Genomic DNA, 20427 nt, shown 5'->3' on the forward strand with positions numbered 1-20427 from the left:
GTTATTAGCAACAGTCAGGTGTTGTTAGCAACAGCACACAATTGCATAATTTCTGGATATGCTCAAAATGTCTTGCAATTATCACTGAGAGCAACTTTTGAACGTTAGCTGAATTAGCTGTGTATGTGTGCATTTTCAATCTTAAGCATATATTTTTCCTCTCATTCATATATTTAAAATAACAATGATAATAAGACTAAGATTATATATTGAGATTTTTATTCTAAACCTTTTTTCTTTAAATCATGTAATTTTCCTTTACTAAATAACAACTACATTTTGTGATGATAATTTTAAGGGGTGATACAACTGAAAGCATAAAAAAAAATCCTACTAAATGTTTCTGGACTTTCAATCTTCCTATTAATTAAAAATGCTGAGTATGGTAATGAAGCTTAGACATAAAATAGAGACCTTCTAAAATAAGCTGAAAAGAGAATAGTAATTTACCCTAATATCATTTAAGTTTAACAAGAAAACCATTCTTTCCATACTGCTTACTTAAGAAAGACCAATGATGCCCCCACTTGACAAAAGCATGTTAGTGCCAAACAATTAAAATCATTCACCTGACAGAATTATGATTTATGCATTTACTGCTTTTGAGGGAAGACTACTAAGGAATACCAAGAATATAATTTCTCACTTTTTAATCAACTGTCAGGTTAACAAATTATTATATAAACAACCATGAATCTTAGCAAAGTGCTGTTCTTTAAATGATCACCTCTACAAAGTCAAGGCTGCAAAATTCAGGGGTCACACATATCAACAAATGTAAATAACTCTCCTGAATATGAAGAAATAGGTAAAAATAGAATTCTCAATATAGTAAGTTTACTTTACAATAAGTTACAGCTCTTCTTACTGTCAATCCAACATGTATAGAAATGAATTATTAAGTATCTTTTCACCCAATGATCTACTGTGACTTTCCAATCCACTAGTCACTTTACCTAGAGACAGAGTGAAAAAGTGGTCTACAGATGAGCAGGGGATCACTGAACTGTGCACAAATACACTTTTCTTGGATTTTCTATTATTTAGAGGATTGTCTTTATTAAAATGTTTTCCTATATCAAATGATGTATTATCAAGGCACTGATTCACTCCAAACATGGGTAACATGTAAATGAGCCAAATAATTTGCAATTATCTTCACACTGATTCATTCCAATTATCAGTAGCATGTACATAGGCGATGTTTGTGACTGTCATTATTGCCATGATACAACAAGGACTTTCTGTAATTAAGAATTTAAAAAAATCATATGATACAATTATTATCATGAATATATCCCTGTTTCTAAGAAGATTATAAGAACTAAACTAAAATTTGAATTAGTCCTAATACAAAAGCCTCATATTAAGGGATGCTTACTATACTTTCCCCAACAAAAAGATGTCATATGAAATTGAAGAAACTTTGGTGAAATTACAAGAGATTATAAATGTATAAATGGCCATTTTGGTCTGCTAAGTTGAGTCACTTTTTCAAATTTTTTCACAATTAAAGTATGAATTTATTTTGGTACAAAAACTTTATAAAATTCATACATAGTTTTTCCATTACATGTATTACCATGAACTTTTTTTCCCCTGAAACATTTTTATAATTTATTAATTTACACTCATTTAAATGAGTCATCTACTCCAGAACTGCTGACCTTTCATCTATTGGGTTGTAGAAAAGCCATGATGTATTTTTCTGTTTTTCTATGCAAAGATGTGTCTTGATTTTTTTGACAACCCAATAAGGTTATACGGAGGGTCATAAAACAAATTAGCAACTACTTTGAAACAATTAGCAATCTTTTTGAAACTTTCAGTAAGTTTAACTGGGTAAAACAGTTTGCTTTTTGCTATAGCCAGCTCTTGATTTTCTAGTAGATGTGGCAGGTTACATATTTAAATGTCTTTGTTTCCAGGGAACCAGCAGTTAGCATAATGGCTATGTCGCTGGACTCCTACGTAGTCGACCGCGGTTCGTGTCCTGGACCTGGTGGCTTAAAACTCACGCCAGGCGCGTGTGCGTGCGTGCCCAAGATCCCGAGAGGAGAATGGAGGAGAAGGGATTGCGGCGTGACCATCCCCCCTGGGGGGGTGATTTCTCGCTTTCTGTCTCTATGTCTCTCTCTGTCTGTCTGGCGAGCGCACGCGCCCTACAGTGAAAATCTCTCCAAAAAAAAGTCTTAGTTTCCTCATCTGTAAAATGGTGATTATAATGATATCTATTTCATGGCACTATGTATGCATATATTCTTAAATTAATATATGCATGTAAAACACGTAGCACAATATATGAGAAACAGTAACCAGTAAATGTTAACTGCAATTATTATTACAACCATCAATGCATTATCAACACTGAATTTCTATTATTTTTAAGGCTCTTCTGGAAATTTCAAAGGCTATAAGTTTCTTGAAAATAGAGAAAAGTTTTTTTTTTCAGTTTTAACTAAAAAATAATCCTGATACTTTGATATTCTAAGTGTAAAACAGGGCACTTTATCTGTTTGGCAATGTTATCTTTTGGGTCACCAAAAAAGTTATGACTCATTCTTACATAGAAAAATACATCATGACTTTTCTGATGACCCAATATTTCTATGGGTTTGGTGAAAAAAGATGTAAATGACTTTAGAATATCTTGTTTTCAGGGCCAGTAGGTGGTATGGTGGTTAAGGGCACTGGACTCCTACATGGCTGATTGCAGTTTGGGTCCTGGATCTGGTGGCTGGCAGCTTGCTTTCTCTCTCATTCTCTCTCTGGTCAAATTTAAATAAATAAATAAAGTTAAATAAAATAATTCTTTAAAAATAAAAGAGAGAGAATATCTTGCTATCACAAGAAAGGAAAGTGCCAGAATCTGTCTCTGATGGATAGTATCAAACTTTCAAAGATGATTTTAATGCATTAATTCTGTTACTATAGCAGATTACACGTTAAAGATAATAAGGTCACCTTGACTGACTGACTTGCTTGCTTGTTTGCTTGCTTTCATTCTTTCTTTCTTTCTGGAGAGGTTTTTGCTATAGGGCACGTGCGCTCGCCAGAAAGACAGAGAGACAGTGAGATAGAAACTGAGAAATAACACCCCGGGGTGTGTGTGGGGGGAATGGCCATGCCACAATCCCTTCTCCTCCATTCTCCTCTCGGGATCTTGGGCACACATGCACATACACCTGGCGTGAGTTTAGGCCACTGGGTCTGGGACTCAAACCACGGTCAGCTACATGGGAGTTCAGCAACATAGCCATTATGCTAACTGCTGGTCCCTGGTTTTTTTTCTTAAGAATGGCAAAAACACTTCGTTCAGAAAACCTAGTCAAATAACTTGCTGTACAATTTTCTAAATTATTAAGAGCTAGAAATTTCTACCCCTCTGACTATACTTTCTTCCCCTTTTGCTATCTCCTCTTTCCACTGATATAGTCACATATTCCTCTAGGTATTGCCTTAAATAGTTTTCACTCTCCACACTTAGAGCTGATTCACTCTCAGGATTCCAACTATCACTTCCATGCAGATGATCCCCAAATATATATTTATAGTTCAAACTATCTCAAGCTGACATTTCCAGCTGGCTGTCCTTCCTGCCATATAAATTCAAACTCAATATGTTCAAAACCATAAGCATAATTTTTCCTTACAGCCAACTCAGTTTCATTGTATTTGCAAATGATGCTGTTACTGTCCCATTTGTCTAGACTTCTAATCTCAGAATCATTTTTGAATTCTTCCTTCACCTATCATCATTGACCAGTTAATTCATGGGCAGTTTTGATCCTACTGTAATATTTTTGTAGTTTTGTTTTGTTTTTTTGACTGGACTATTGTAAAATCTTAACAGGCTTTCTTTTTTCCAATTCTCCCTTATTTGACTCAAAGTCACAGCATGGATTTTCTTTCTTTATTTCCTTTTTTTAGAGGATTTTTGCTATAGAACATGAGACAGATGGAGAGACAGAAAGCGAGAAATCACCCCGTGGGGGGATGGCCATGCCACAATCCCTTCTCATCCATTCTCCTCTCTGGATTTTGGGCATGCACACATACATGCCTGGTTTGTTTCTCAGTCTGCTGGTTGGGGACTTGAACTGTACAAATGGCCATGTGGGATACGGCAGCCTTAACCACCATGCCACCTGCTGGTCCTATAGATAATTTTCTAGATTTAATATAATTTATACCCCAACTAGCAAGCTTACTGGGATATAAAATCAATGTACAGAGACCAGCAGATGGTGTAATGGTTACGTAGCTGAACTCTACATGGCTGACGACGGTTTGAGCCCTGGACCCAGTGGTGTGAAACTCACTGCATTCCTTTAAATCAACAAAAATGGAAATTAAAAATGTTAAAACCATTCATAGTAGTATTTTAAAAATCCAGCACTTAAAAAGAAATCTACAGGGACTTGGGGATGGTCTAATGGTTAAGTTCCTGGGCTCCCACATAGACTACTGTGGTTCGAGTCTCAGACCCAGTGGCTTGAAACTCACCCCAGGGGCTCGCGTGTTTAGTCTAAAATCCCAAGAAGAGACTGGAGGAGAAGGAATTGCAACATGGCCATCCCCTAAGAGGGTGATTTCTCACTTTGTCTGTCTCTCTCTTTCCAGCAAACACATGCACACCATAGCAAAAATCTCTTTAAAAAAATCTACAAATTATGTGCACAATTGCTAATAAAAACTATCAAGTTTGGGGCCAGCAGATGGCATTGTGCTTATGTTGCTAGACTCCAACAAGGCCAACTATAGTTTGAGTCCCAGACCCAATGGCTTGAAACTCATGTTAGGCATTGAAGAGAATGGAGGAGAAGGGATTGTGGCATGGGTATGGCCCACTTTCCCTCTCACTATCTCTCTCTCTGGCGAACACATGTGCCTTAAAAAAGACAACATACCAAGCTTAACCATGAGAAAGTAAAAGAGAACTAGTACAAGTCTCAATTTAGTAAAGAAACTAATTTTTTTTTTTTTTCCCAGAGAGAAAGGGTTAACCAACAGGCCTAAATTTTCTCCATGAGGAACTTGCCTCAAATTCTTCTTTGGGACCAGCAGATGCCATAGTGGTTACATCACTGGATTCCCATGTGGCTGACCACAGGTTCAAGTTGCGGACCTGGCAGCTTCAAACTCACACTAGGTGCATGTGCACGTGTGCCCCAAGATCCTGGAAGAATGGAAGAGACTGCAGTATGGCCATCCCCCCATGGGGTGATTTCTCACTTTCCCTCTCACTGTCTCTGTCTCTCCTCTCTGGCAAGTGTATACGCCCTAAGGCAAAAACTTCTAAAAAAATAAAGAAAAACCTTTACCTTCTTCTAACTGCAATCCATGAAAATATATTGGATTATAGTAAATGTGAAATGTAAGTTCTTTTACCAGGCAATGTTTGTTTGTTTCTTTCTCTCTCTCTCTGTTTGGTTCCTTTTTCCTATAGGGCACATGTACTTGCCAGAGAAAGAGAGGGAAAGTGAGACATCACCCCTCAGGATCTCTTCTCATCCAGTTTTCTCTCTGATTTTGGGCACACACACATCCAGCCCGATTTTCAAACTGCCAGGTCAGGAACTCGATCTGCACAGCCAGCCATGTAGGATCCAGTGCTTTAACCTCCACATTACCTGCTGGCCCCAATATTTCTTTTCTTTTTTCTTTTCTTTTTTTTTTTTTAATGCCAGAGGGGATGTGTGCTCACCAGAGAGAGTTAGAGAAAGCACTCTAATTGGACACAGTTGTCCCATACTTCTTTTTCCTCCATTTCTCTACCCTATTAAAATTTTGGGCATGCATACACAGGGTGCCTGCTATGGTTTTTCAAGTCACCAGGCCCAACATTAGAACCATACAGTTGACCATGTGAGATACAGATCCTTATGCACAGCATTTAACTGCTGTACTATGGAGACAGCCTGCTAGGCAACATGATTTATTGTAAAAAATGACCTCTGTTGGTGAACTGCATCTAGACTTGGAGACCTGTGAATAAACTATAAATGCCTTTTTAAAACAAAGTCCATGGCTTTCCTATTCTTAGTGTGATTCTTTTAGCCATACATTGCCCTTGGGGGATCAGATAGTTATGTGTATGGGCTGCTATAATATCCTATATTTAGGGCTGGCAGGTGGCGTATTGGTTAAGGTGCTGGACTCATATGGCTGAACACAGACTAAATCTCAGACCTGGTGGTTTGCTCTTTTGCTTTCTCTCTCTCTCTCTCTTTCTCTCTCTCTCTTTCTCTATCCCTCCCACTCCTTTCGTCAAATAAAAAAAAAAAACAATTTTTCTTTGGGAGAGGTTTTAGCTATAGGGTGCATGTGCTTGCTAGAAAGACAGAGACAGACAGAAAGCAAGAAATCACCCCCCGGGGAGATGGCCATGCCACAATCCCTTCTCTTCCATTCTCCTCTTGGGATCTTGGGCACACATGCACACACACCTGGCTTGAGTTTACACCACCGGGTCCAGGACTAGAACTGTGGTTGACTACATGAGAGTCCAGTGACACAGCCATTACGCCAACTGCTGGTCCCAACAAATAAAAATATTTTTAAACTAAAAAAAGAAGCCTATATTTTATAAGCCAGGGATGTCCACACTTACCCACCTCGTCTTGTAGTCTTGTTGGGAAAAAGCTCATGAGGAGCTAAAATCTGGCCCTGCACACCTGATGTGGTAATGCTAACATACTATGTTTCCTGTCCTTTAAGTTAGGTAAACCTTGAGTCAAACAATTTATTTTCTCAAAAAAATAACAGGACTTACAAGCCACGGGAAAAAAAAAAACCCTTACAAATGAGTAGGAAAAAGAATTTCAACCAATAATAAAATAGAAAAAAGTTAAGCATACACTTTTTAAGTGCAGAAATATAAATATATGATAAACATGGAAATTAGCACCATCATATATATTATTCAGAGAACTGTAAAGTACTTCAACACACATCTTTGCACTAAAGCTAAAATTTTTAAGTCCCTTAAATGAAATAAAATAAAATGCTAAAGAAATTTCAAATACCAAGTGTTGGCAAGGATATGGAGCAAAGGGAACTTTCATATAGGACTAATGAAAAACTGGTATCTTTTACTATGCTAAATTTGAAAGTATATATATTCTATGGCCCAGCAATTCCCAGGTTTAGATCTTTATAGAAATGCATACTTACATGTAATAGAATATATGTGCAAAAATTTTCACAGCAGCACTGTTTGAACTTGAAAATTCATCAACGATTAAATGCATTTAAAATTGGGTGGCTATTCAGATTGTAAACTCACACACACACACACACACACACACACACAAGAAATACACATGTTTAATCCTCAAACATAATGCTGAAAAAAAATAAAACAGGTACAAATATATACATATTTGTGATATATAGATCTCGTGATTCCACTTACATAAAAGTCAGTCATAACTAAACTGTATTCAATTTAGGAGTTCACATTTAAAATCAGAACGCAAGGAGCAAAGTAAATACTACAATTCATGATAGGGATTATCTCTAGGAAGAGAGAAGCTGCAACAGGGAAGGATTACACAAATGGACACTGTCTAGAGTGCTGACAAAGTTCTAATTCCTTTGGTGTTTACAGAGATGTTCACTTAAAATAATGTTTAACCTGTGTTATTATAGTTCACGGATGTTTTTGTATATATTTCACACTTTTTTTTTGAGAGAGATTTTTGCTATAGGGCACGTGCGCTCGCCAGACAGAGAGAGACATAGAAACAGAAAGCGAGAAATCACCCCCCCCCCAGGGGATGGTCACGCCGCAATCCCTTCTCCTCCATTCTCCTCTCGGGATCTTAGGCACGTACGCACATGCGCCCCGTGTGAGTTTTAAGCCACTGGGTCCTGGACGTGAACCGCGGTCGACTACGTGGGAGTCCAGCGACATAGCCATTACGCTAACTGCTGTTCCCCCACACTTTTTCATTTATTCATGAGGGAGAGAGAACGCATGTGTGCACACAAGAGGGGGAACCTTCAACAGGACCTCAGTTCTCCAGCTCCTAAGGATCTTGGGCATACATGTACCCAGCATGACTGGGGGTAACCAGGTTTCCAAACTCACAGTTGATCATGTGGCATCATTACCCATGGCACCACCAAGGTTGGGCCCATGTTATGTTTTATAATGACAAAAGTTAGGAATATTGGAATTTCTGATTCTAAAATAATGAATTAAAAATGGTCATCGCAATAGACTGCAGAAGCTGTCTTTTATTAAGCCAGACATCAGACATTGGTAAAAGTGGAAAACAATGTCATCATTTTCATTAAATTGTTTCTATTTCTGAAAATATAGTTACTTTTCATGAAAATACATTATGATGATAAAAATTTAATGATTAGTGTAATTTTAAAGGAGTTAGTATTTTTTATATATATACAGGAACATGAATGGAAGTTCTTTCAAATCCTCAGAAACTTTTTAACAATTTGTCTCTATTGTGATAAATTAATATTTACCATCTTCACCATTTTAAGTGTATAGCTTACTAATGTTAGCATATTCACATTGTTAGGAAACAGACTGTCAGAAATTTTTCATCTTGCAAAATGGAAACTCTGTAACCACTAATGTCCTCTCTATTTACTCTTCCCCTCAGCCTCTGGTAACCACCACTCTACTTTCTTTGACTTTGATTATCTCATTCAAATGGAAGCATACAGTATTTGTCTTTTTTGTGACTGATTCATCTCAAAATTTTCAACATTATCCATGCTGCAGCATGCAACAAAATTTCTTTCATTTTTTAAGGTTGAATAATATTCGAGTGTATGTTTAGACTGAATTTTATTCATCCATTCATCGACTAGTGGACATGTGGGTTGCTTCTAGCTCTTTGCATTTGTGAATAATGCTGCTATGAATATGGATGTATAAATATTTCTTCTAGATGCCATTTTCAATTCTTTTAGGTATATTCTCAGAAGTTGACTTGCTGAAACATAGGGTAAGCCTATTTTTAATTTTTTGAGGAATCACTATGCTTTCCACAGTATATTCGCGCCAACAGTGCACAAGTATTTTAATTCTTCTACATCCTTGCTAACACTTTTTATTTACTGTTTTTCTTCCTTTTTAATGGATGGTATTCATCTTATGGGTGTGAGATGGTATCTCATTATGGTTTTGATTTCCATTTATTAATAATTAGTAATGTTGAACATCTTTTCATATATCTGCTGCTATTTTAATATCTTTTATTTTTGGAGAAATGTCTATTCAAATTGTAGGCTGCTTGGGACCAGCAGTTAGCGTAATGGCTATGTCGCTGGACTCCCACATAGTCGACCGCAGTTCGCGGCCTGGACCCGGTGGCTCCCGGGCGCGTGTGCATGCGTGCCCAAGATCCCTAGAGGAGAATGGAGAAGAAGGGATTGTGGCGTGACCATCCCCCTGGGGGGTGATTTCTCGCTTTCTGTCTCTGTCTCTCTCTGTCTGGCGAGCGCACGCGCCCTATAATGAAAAAACCTCTCAAAAAAAAAATTGTAGGCCGCTTTTCCACTCTGTTGTGTTCTTCAATGCACAAAAGCTTTAAATTTGGGGACAGTGCAATTTTTTTCTTTTTTTTAAAGAGAGGTTTTTGATGTAGGGCGCGTGCACTCGCCAGAAAGACAGGGAGAGACAGAGAGACAGAAAGTGAGAAATCACCCCCCAAAGGGGGATGGCCATGCCATAATCCCTTCTCCTCCATTCTCCTTGGGATCTTGGGTACACACGCACATGTGCCTGGCGTGAGTTTAAGCCACTGGATCCAGGACTCTAACCATGGTCAACTACATGGGAGTTCAGTGACATAGCCATTACACTAACTGCTGGTCACATAGTATGGACATCTTAATGATATTGGGACCAGCAGTTGGCGTAATGGCACTGGACTCCCATGCAGTCGATTGCGGTTTGAGTCTCGGAATTGGTGGCTTAAACTCATACCGGGTGCATGTGCGTGCGTGCCCAAAATCCTGAGAGGAAAATGGAAGAGAAGGGCTTGTAGCATGGTCATCCCCCTGGGGGGTGATTTCTCATTTTCTGTCACTCTGTCTTTCTGGTGAGTGCATGTGCCCTATAGCAAAAACCTCTCAAAACAAAACAAAACAAAACAAAACAAAAAAATATTACATTTATGGGCCTGGCAGGTGGCATGGTGGTTAAAGATGCTGGACTCCCACATAGCTGATCATGGTTCGACTCTCAGACCTGGCGGCTGGCTTTCTCTCTCTCTCTCGCTCTGGTCAAATAAAAAATAAAAATAATGATAAATAAAATAAAGGAAATAATACTAAAGAACTTAAAGAACTTAAATTATCCAAACCATAAATATTGGATCTTTCCATTTATTCTTGTCTTTTTTAATTGCTTTCAGAAATGTTTTCCAGTTTTCAGTGTACAAGTGTTCCATCTTGGTTGAGCTACTTCCTAAGTATTTATTCTTTTTGATGCTCTGGCTATTAGAATTATTTAATTTCCTTTTTAGATTGTTTATTGCTAGTATGAGTATATCTCAAAGACACTGTAGGTTTGGTTCCAGATCATGGCAATAAAACAAGTATTGCAATAACACAAAATACTTAAAAAAAAAACAAACAAGAATATATGAAAATTGTTTACACTATAGTTTATTAAGTGTGCAATAATACTCTGTCTAAAAGACCAGTGTGCATACTTTAAAAATCCTTTATTGCTGGGTGGCAGCAGGTGGTTAGAGGTACTGGACTTCCACATGGACAACTGCAATTCTAATCCCAAACCTGGTGGCTTGCTCTCTCTCTCTCTCTCTATCTCTGTCTCTCTCTCTCTTTTCCCCGTTGCCCCTCTTTGGGCAAATTAAAATAAATAAATAAATTTAAATAAAATGATTCTTTAAAAAAAGCCTTTACTGCTAATAAAAAAAAAAAAAGAGCTAACAGTCATCTGAATCTTTAGCAAGTTGTAATTTAATGGTGGAGGGCCTAGCCTCAATGTCAATGACGGCTGAAATGATCAAAGTTGGTGGCTGCTGAAGGCTGAAGAGACTGTGGCAATTTCTAAATAAGACAACAATGGGGCCAGCTGGTGGTGTAGCAGTTACAGTGGCTAGATTTCATGTGGCCAAAAGCACAGTTCAAGTCTTGGACCTGGTTGCTTGAAAACATACCAGGTGCATGTGCATGCATGCCCAAAACCCCAAGAAGAGAACAGAAGAGAAGGGATTGTGGTATGGCCATCCCCCCTTGAGGAGATGATTTCTCACTTTCCCTCTCTCTGGAGAGTGCATGCATGTGCCTGACAGGAAAAAAAAAAAAAAAGACAAAAACGAAAAAAAAAGACAATGAAATTTGCTGTTCTGCTTGACTCTTCCTTTGACAAAAGATTTTTCTGTAGTATGTGAAGGTGTTTAATAACATTTTACCCATTTACCCATAATAGAACTTCTTTCAAAATTAGAGTTAATCTCTTCGAACTCTGCAGCTGCTTTATCAGCTAAGTTTATCTAATGGCCTAAATTGTTGGTTGCATTTCAACAATGTTCACAATATTCTCACAAGAAGTAGATTTGATCCAAGGAACCACTTTCTTTGCTCATCAACAGGCAAATCCTCATACACTGAAGTTTTGTCACAAAATTGCAGCAATGCCACAATTCAGTTACATCTTCAGGCTTGACTTTTGTTGAGCATTTTTTTGTTTGTTTGTTTGTTTGTTTGTTTGTTTTTGCTATAGGACATGGGAAGAGACTGGAGAGATGCAAAGTGAGAAATCATCCCCCAGGGAAGATGCCACAATCCCTTCTCCTCCATTCTCCTCTCATGATCTTGGGCGCACACACACATGTACCCAGCATGAGTTTTAAGCAGCTGGGTACAAGACTTGAACCACAATCAACCATGTGGGAGTCTAGTGACATAATCATTACACCATCTAGTGATGTAATCATTAGCCCAAGCTTGACTTCTAACTCCAGTTCCCTTGCTATTTCCACCACATTTGCAGATACTTCCTCCACTGAAGTCTTGAACTATTCAAAGTCACCGTAAAAACTGGAATCAACTTTTTCCAAATTGTTAATGTTGATGTTTTGACCTCCTCCTATGAATCACAGATTTTTTAAAGAGTTATTTTAATTAATTAATTAATTTTAATTTGACTACAGAGAGACAGATAAGACAGAGAGTGGTTAAGTGAGAAAGCAAGCCACCAAGTCTGGGACTTAAACTGCAGTTGACCACGTGGGAGTCCAGCACGTTAACCCCTATGCCACCTGCTGATCCCAGAATCACAATGCCATTTTAAAGCCATTGCAAAAGGAGAATGTTTTCCATAGATTTTCAACTTAGTTTGCCCAGGTCCATCAGAGGAATCAATATCTATGGCAGCTATAGCCTTATACAATATATCTATTAATAAGAACACTTGAAAGTCAAAATTACTCCTCCCAATGGGTTACAGACTAAATGTTATGTTAGCAGGCATGAAAACATTAGTTTCCTTGTATATCTCTATCACAGCTCTTGGGCGACCAGATATATTGTTGTTGAGAAGTAATATTCTAAAAGGAATATTTTTTCCCTGAGCAGCAGATCTCAATAGAGAGCTTAAAATATTCAGGAAACCATTCTGTAAACAGATGTGCTGTCATTCAGGTTTTGTTATTCTATTTATAGAGCACACGCAGGGTAAATTCAGCTTTTTTTTTTTAATTTGTGATTTTAAAAAAAGTTATTATTATTATTATTTTTACATTGTTAAGAGCTGTAGTGTTTTCAGAAGCACTGGCTTCAACTTAAAAGTCACTAGCTGCATTAGTCTCTAATAAGAGAACCAGCTTGTCGTTTCTCCTCTCTATGAAAGTCCTAGATAGCTGGCTCAGCTGCTGTGGCAGGGTGGTAATGCTACTATCCTCAATGCTGAAATCCATATAGCAACCATGGTTCCGACCCAGGTTGACCTGAAAAACGTGGGCACCAGAATCCTGAGGAGCTGAAGGATTGGGGAAAAGGGATCATGGTATCTTCAAGACCCTGCTGAGGCTGCTCTCTCTCTCTCTTGTGTGCGTATGTACTTTCTACCATTAAAATGAAAAAGGAAAAAGTTCTAAATGGCACCTATTTCCAAGAGCAGGCTGTTTCAGTTACATTGAAAATTTGCTGTTTAGTGTAGCCACCTTCATTAATTATCTCAGATCTTCTGGATTACTTGCTGCAGCTTCTACACCAGCAATTGCTCCTCCACCTTGCATTTTGATGTTATGAGGATGGCTTCATTCCTTAAACCTTAAGAACCAACCTCTGCTAGCTTCGAACTTTCTTTTGTAGCTTTCTCAACTCTCTCAGCCTTCACAGAATTAGAAGAGTTACACCCTTGTCTGAATAATGCTGTGACTTACAGGACTGCTGTAGCTGCTTTACCTTTTTATCTAGAACACTAAAAAACTTCTCTATTATCAACAATAAGGCTGTCTTGCTTTCTTATCATTCATGTATTCACTGGAGTAGCACTGTGTAACTTCTTTCAAGAACTTTTTCTTTGTAGTTTCAGTGTGGCTAACTGGTACAAGAGGCCTTGTTTTTGCTATAGGGCGTGTGTGCTCACCAGAAAGACAGAGACAGAGATAGAAAGTGAGAAATCAACCCCCAGGGGAGATGGCCACGCTGCAATCCCTTCTCCTCCATTCTCCTCTCAAGATCCTGAGCACACACGCACACGCGCCCGGTGTGAGTTTAAGCCACTGGGTCCAGGACGTGAACCATGGTTGGCTACATGGGAGTCCAGCGACATAGAGCCGTTATGTTAACTGCTGGTCCCAAGAGGCCTTGTTTTTGACCTATCTCAGCTTGGGACAGGTCTTCTTCACTAAGTGTAATAATTTTTAATGTTTGATTTAAAGCAAGATATATGCTAGTCTTTTTATTTGAACACTTAAGGACTACTGTACGATTATTAATTGACCTAATTTCAATACAGTTGTGGGTTGTTTCTCAGGGAAAATGGACAACTGAAAAGGAAAAAAGACTGGAGTATGGCAGGATCAGTGAAGCAGTCAGAATACGCACAACTTATTGACTAAATTCACCATCTTATATGGGCATAAAGATCACTGACCACTGATCATCCTGACAGACATAGTAACAATAGAAAAATTTTAAATATCGTGGGAACTTCCAAAATATCACACAGAGATACCAAGTGAGTACATGCTGTTGAAAAATGGTACTGATAGGCTTACCCAGATGAATTGAATAAGTCTATTGGCACCAATTTTTAAAAAAATTGAAGGGGCAAGTCTTTAATGTGTAAAAAGCATAGTATCTCTGAATCACAGCAAAGTGAAGCATGATAAAACAAGATATCTCTACTATGCACAGTTACTCTCCCTGCTATTATACCTTCCAATCTTTCAGTTTCTGCTATAGGGCGGAGACATTCAATATATATTAAGCGGGGGGCATACAAAATCTGTCTTTCATAGTCTGGACTGCTTTGCTTAGCATTAAGTCTTCCATATTTATCCATTTGGTATCAAATGTCTGGGTCTCATTTTTTTTTATGGCTGAATAGTATTCCATAGAGTACATGTGTCATATTTTAAAAGTCTATTCATGTATTTCTGGACATTTGGGTTGATTCCATGTACTAGCAATTGTAAATAATGCTGCAATAAACATGGATATCTAGTTTTTTAAATTTTCAAGTTAGCCCACTGATTTGAGATCTTTCTTGCTTGTTATCTTACTTTTTTCCCACTAGAAAATAGCTTCTATTGAGATCCCATCAGCTATATAATCTGTTACTGCCATTAAGCCCCTTCCTTTAAAATCTGGTCTTTTTTCAGCAATCCCGTGAATGCTGTCTTCTTTTCCATAGCCTGCAAAAGGCTGTGGTCAAAGTTGGAGGTGGTGGTGGGAACCAGCAGTTAGCATAATGGCTATGTCGCTGGACTCCCACGTAGTCAACCACGGTTCACGTCCCGGACCCAGTAGCTTAAAACTCATGCCGGGCGCGTGTGTGTGCGTGCCCAAGATCCCGAGAGGAGAATGGAGGAGAAGGGATTGCAGCGTGACCATCCCCCCTGGGGGGTGATTTCTCGCCTTCTGTCTCTATGTCTCTCTCTGTCGGTCTGGCGAGTTCACATGCCCTATAGCGAAAATCTCTCCAAAAAAAAAAAAAGTTGGAGGGGGTGGTGACAAACTTTTCCAGAGGCCACTATTTGTTCTACACTAGCAAAAACTTTAAGAGTGAACACTTGCTTCTCAGTTAACACCACACAGCCTTTCAGCATAACAAAATTATTGGTCACTTCACCATCGTGGACAAAATGACCCTGGGAAAAAGCAAAGCCTCTGTGTCAGAACAGATGGAGCACGGAGCTATAGGTAGGTAAGAAAAAAGAGTTGTCCCACATGCATGATCCCTTAAAGGTTTGGAGACTGTTCCTAGCCCCGACATTACCCCAACATCTCTGACAACATGGATTGTCTTTCTTGTTTTTCAGAGCAAGCATTTACTGCCATAAAACCCTACTCCCCAGCACTGCTTTTGGTGTGTCCTGAAAGGTTTGTTGTGTTTTCACTTTCCTTTGTCCAATTCCGCTTGTGATTTTTACATTGATTCATTGGTTGTTTAAGAGTATGTTGTTGGGACCAACAGATGGTGTAATGGTCACATTGCTGAACTCCCACAATGGCCTATTGCAGTTTGAGTCCTGGACCTAGCGACGATAAACTCACACCAGGTGTGTGTATGTGTACATGCGCACACAAAATCCTGAGAGGAGAGTGGAGGAGGAGGAGAAAGGATTGGGGCATAGCCATCCCCCTTGGGGGGTGATTTCCCGCTTTATGTCTCTGTCACACACTCTATAGAAGAAAAAAAACAAAAACAAAATTCCCTTATAAGAATATGTTGTTTAATTTCCATAATTTTGTAATTTTCCCAATTTTCCTTTTGCTATTGATTTGGAACTTCATCTCATTTTTATCAGAGAAGAAAATTTGTACGATTTTTTATTTTCTTAAAACTACTGAGTCTTGGGGTCAGCAGCTCAAAAATCATGCCAGGCACATGTGCATGTGTGCCCAAAATCTCTGGAGGAGAATGGAGGACAAGAGATTACAGCATGGCCATGCACCCCCCAGGGGTGATTTCTCACTTTCCCTCTGTCTTTCTTCTCTCTCTAGTCAGCACACACAGCCTACAGCCTATGGCAAAAACCTAAAAACAAAATCAAAAAAACACTGAGCCTTAGTTTGTGGTTTACCGTATATCCTGATAAATATCCCATGTGCATTTGGGATATGAATTCTGTTGCTGTTAGGTAGAGTGTACTGTATATGTCTACAGATCTAGTTCTTTTATGGTGTTGCTCAAGTCCTCTATTTCCTTACTTATTTTCTGTCTTGTTCTATTCATTGAGTGGAATATTAAAATTCTCCGATTATTATTGTAGAATTTAAAAAAAATAAGTATTTAATATATTTATCATCATTACCATTTTTACATTTGCTGCAGGGCATGTGAGCTCACCAGAGAGACAGAGAAAGAGAGAGGAAGCGAGTTGCCAGATTCAGGACTCAATGAGTAAAGATCCCTTGTATGTGATGAGTCACTTTTCTCTTGCTGCTTTCAAAATCCCCTTTATCTTTCTACAGTTTGATTATAAATGGTGTTGATGTGAATCTAAGTTCATCCTACTCAGAGTTTGTCAGTCTTTTTAGATGTTCATATTCATGTCTTTCATCAAATATGATATTTTTTGGCCATCATTCCTTCTAATGATATTTCTATTCCTTTCTCATTTCTCCTTCTGGGTCTCCTGTAATGTACATGTTGGTCTACTTTATGGTAACCCAGAGGTCCCTTAAATTGTGCTCACTTTTCTTTCATCTTTCTTTCTGTTCTTTGACTCAAAACTTTTGTTGTCCTATGATCAAGTTTATTGATTCTCTCTCTTCTGCCTGCTCAAACGTGCCTTGGAATCCCTCTAGTGAATTTTTTCCTTCAGTTGTTATACTTTTTAGTTCCAGATTTTTTTTTTTTTTGAGAAATTTTTGCTATAGGGCATGTGCCCTCACTGGATAGACACGGCGCTTGCCAAAAAAAGAGAGACAGAGAGACAGAAGCAAACAAATCCCCCCCCCCCCCAAGCGGGGATGGCCATGCCACAATCCACAATCTCTTCTCCATTCTCCTCTCGGGATCTTGGGTATGCATGCACACGTACCCAGTGTGAGTTTTAAGTCTCAGGGTCTGAGACTCAAACCGTGATTGACTATGTGAGAGTCCAGTGACATAACCCTTATGCCATTTGCTGGTCCCAAGTTCCAGAATTTAAATTTCTGATATGTTTTCTATCTCTTTATTTCCATTTTGTTCATACACAGTTTTTTGTTTTGTTTTGTTTATTTATTTATTCATTCGTTCATTTATTTTTAATCTCTCCACATCACATCTTTCTTTCATTCTTATGAGCATTTTTTATGACCACTGTTCTGAATTCTTTGTCTAGTAAATCTGCCATCAGATCTTCCTCAAGGCAGTTACTTTTGATTTACTTTGTTCCTCTGAGCCATACTGTCTGTCACATTTAGTGAGTTTTGGTTGAAAATTAGATATTTGAATTTAATAATGTGCTAACTCTAGAAATCATTCTTTCCCTTCCCCAACGATTCTATTTTCTTAAAAAGAAATAATTTACCAAAGAGTGCATGTGCTACCAGAGAGAGACAGAAAATAAGAAAGAGAAAGTGAGAAAGTACCCCCAATGGGAGGATGGTCACACCACAATCCTTTCTCCTCCATTCTCCTATAAGCATTTTGGGTATGTACAAATAAGCACTGAGTGGTTTTTATTTTTTTATTTTTAGGCCACGAGGTCTGGGACTTGAACTGTATAGTCAGACAAGTGGGATCCAGCTGCCTTAATTAACCACCAGGCCATGAGCAGGGCCTCCAACTATTTATTATTATTATTATTATTATTATTGGAGATAGTGAGCATGGGAGGGGAGGACAAAAGTGAGTATGTGAAAGAGAAAAATGAGACTGCTCTCCCCATGGGGAATGGTCATACCTCCATCCCTTCTCCATCTCCCTGTTTTTGGAATTTGGGCATGCATGTATATTTACTTGGTGCATTTCTCAAGCTGCTGGGTCTGGGATTCGAACCATGTGGTTGGCCATGTAGGATCTGCTGCCTTAACCATCATGCCATGGGCTGGCCCAAGAGATAGGTATTTTTGACAAGGTCTCCCCATGCCATGATCCTTCTGCTCCAACTTGCCGAACAGATAAAACCACAGACACATACTACCATACCTAACTTATTTAGGGTAGGCCAAGAACTGAACTCAGGCCTCCCAAAGTGGCCTCAGCCACTGCACAATGGCACCCTCCCACTTGTGCCAAGAGGACTGAGCCTTATTATTATTTGTTTTATTGATGTAGGCAATTTCAGTGCTAGAGATCAGCCTGAGGTGTAAATTTAAGGTCTTCTCGGGTCTTTTCTGGGCCTATACCTCTCTCTAGACATGTGCAATATCTTTCTCATTTCCTCTGTATATGTAGGTGCTCTAGAATGTTCTACTGTTTATGAGGGTAGATTGTAACATGAAGACCCTGTTGGAAGTGTCATCTCTCTTGGTGTTTCTCTGTCACTTTCTCACAGAAGAAATAAATAAACTTTTAAAACCAAATGAACAAACTATGTTTCAGTCACCAATGTCTTGTTTCCAAAAGGGAAATAAAGATATAAATGAAGGGGAAACTAAAAGAAAGAAATAGACTTTTAAAACCAAATGAACAAACCATGTTTTAGTCACTAATGACTTGTTCCCAAAAGGGAAATAAAGATATAAATGAGGGGGAAACTAAAAGGTGTTAAAACCTCAAATACCGTCAAGTTACTCTTTGATACCCTGGCTTCCACAAACTATTGTACAAGCTGCTCCAGAAAGGTGCATGGTTATCTGCCATAGGACAGGAAAGCAAGGGATAAAAAGCAACTGTTGAGCTAAGAGCTGAAACTGATCAAAAGTAATCATTATTATTATTTAAATATTTCTCTGGAAGGCTTCAATAGACTCCACAGTTCCAAAAGAGTTACTTCAGATAAATTCTGATAAGTCCAATTGTTGTCTTTCCTCCTGTCTTCCCAGAATTTTCTACCTCCTCAAAGCTTTTTAAAAATAAAAAAGGGGTTTGAGATCAAAAAGTTTGAGAACTACTGTTACAGACAATACAAACATGTATATCTGGAAATTGACATATTTTCAAATGAGTAAATCAGTCTATTTATTTCAAGTATACCAAGACTAACTGGTGGCTTAAGTTTAAATTACAGGCCCTGAATTAAAGCACCAATTTTAGAAAGAACCTTCTTGCTATGTCATTAATAAGAAGTAAAGAGATTGAAGAAATGAAAGACATAGCACTACAGGAATATTTGCAGAGTATTCATGTATTTGTATCCATGTTTCTTTATGGGGCTTTTTATAGTTATTAGCAAAATTAACAGTGTAAAAAGTGTGCTAAAAATATGAAGGAATACTGTACGATTACCTGCCTATAGGAAAAAAAATATGCAAAATTCAAAACTATTTTAAATTTGTCAGAGAGCATATGTACTTGCTGGGTAGACTGAAAGAGGGAAAGGGAGAAAGTACCCTGCCTCATAGGTGTGGTCACTCTGCATTCTCTTCTCCATTTCTCCCTCCTCATGGGATCTTCGGCACATATACACTCGTGCCCAGTGAGTTTTTATTTCATTCATTCATTCATTCATTCAAGGTTTTTGCCATTGGGCTTGTGTACTCACCGGTGGGAGACAGGGAGAAAGGAAGAAAAGAAAGTCAGATATCACCCTCAAGAGTGTGGCCATGCCACAGTCCCTTCTCCTTCATCCTCCTCCTGGAATTTTGGGCACACACACACGTGTATCTGGCATGAGTTTGAAGCAACCAGGCCTGGGACTCAAATCATGGTCGGCCTTGTGGGAGTCCAGTGCCTTAACCACCACACAACCTGCCAGTCCTACCCCACTATGTTTTCCAAGATGCAGGTCTGGGACCCAAATTGTGCAGTTGGCCATGTGGGATCCAAACACCACACCAACAACTGGCCTGTAAAAGCCCATTTTTGATCTTTTTTCCAAATTTGCCATCGAGTGCATGTGCTTGCTGTTCAGAGAGAGAGAGAGAGAGAGAGAGAGAGGAAAAAACACCCCCATAGGGAATGGTCATGCTGCAGTTCCTTATTTTTTCCCTCCTTTCAGGATTTTGGATATGCATGCACACATCCTCAATGTGTTTTTCAAGCCACTGGGTCCAGAACTTCAACCTCACAGTCAACCATGTGATATGCAGCCTATGTAATCACTAGGTCACGGACTGGCCCACAAAGTCTGTTCTTTAAATATTCAACTT

General features: G+C 38.7%; 1 protein-coding gene across 9 annotated transcripts in view; it reads right to left on the reverse strand.

Annotated features, from left to right (window-relative positions):
* EHBP1 (EH domain binding protein 1) overlaps positions 1-20427 on the reverse strand; it is a 587840-nt gene that overhangs the window by 125914 nt on the left and 441499 nt on the right. The window lies entirely within an intron of this gene.

This window comes from Tupaia chinensis, unplaced genomic scaffold, assembly GCF_000334495.1.
Source record: "Tupaia chinensis unplaced genomic scaffold, TupChi_1.0 Scaffold000341_1, whole genome shotgun sequence".
Taxonomy (NCBI): domain Eukaryota; kingdom Metazoa; phylum Chordata; class Mammalia; order Scandentia; family Tupaiidae; genus Tupaia; species Tupaia belangeri.